This window comes from Oryx dammah, unplaced genomic scaffold (genome assembly GCF_014754425.2).
Source record: "Oryx dammah isolate SB20612 unplaced genomic scaffold, SCBI_Odam_1.1 HiC_scaffold_1, whole genome shotgun sequence".
In the NCBI taxonomy this organism is placed as follows: domain Eukaryota; kingdom Metazoa; phylum Chordata; class Mammalia; order Artiodactyla; family Bovidae; genus Oryx; species Oryx dammah.
In genome coordinates, this window is record NW_024070185.1 from 59,163,444 (window position 1) to 59,163,830 (window position 387).

The 387-nt window shown below is 40.1% G+C and overlaps 1 protein-coding gene across 1 annotated transcript in view; it reads right to left on the minus strand.

Annotated features, from left to right (window-relative positions):
* LOC120869413 (olfactory receptor 13C7-like) overlaps positions 1-387 on the minus strand; it is an 11,597-nt gene that overhangs the window by 571 nt on the left and 10,639 nt on the right. The window lies entirely within an intron of this gene.

A 387-nucleotide genomic window follows, 5' to 3' on the forward strand; every position in this document is an offset into this window, starting at 1 on the left:
GGTGGGCTGAGAGGCCCAGGAGAATGAACTCTGTCACAGAGGCTGTCTGGTTGGCACTTTCCATGGTATGTCTCCTCTTTCAACTGGATAAAATACTCAGTGATCCAGACTCCACATCTGTTGTCTCACGCAGTTCCAGGGCATCTGGTCAGGAGTTCCAGTCTGGCTGAGTGATTAGAAAACAGTTCTGAAGGCAGTCTCTATTTGTTTCCAAGAAAAAGGAGCAATAAAATTAGAAACTACCTTGGGGTCATAGAATATCAAATTTACACTGTTTAAAATGACAATTCTGATTATTTAATGCATTTGATCAGAGACAGTATATACAACACATTCATTTAAGTGGTTCTATGTGAAATTAAAAGACGCTTACTCCTTGGAAGAAAA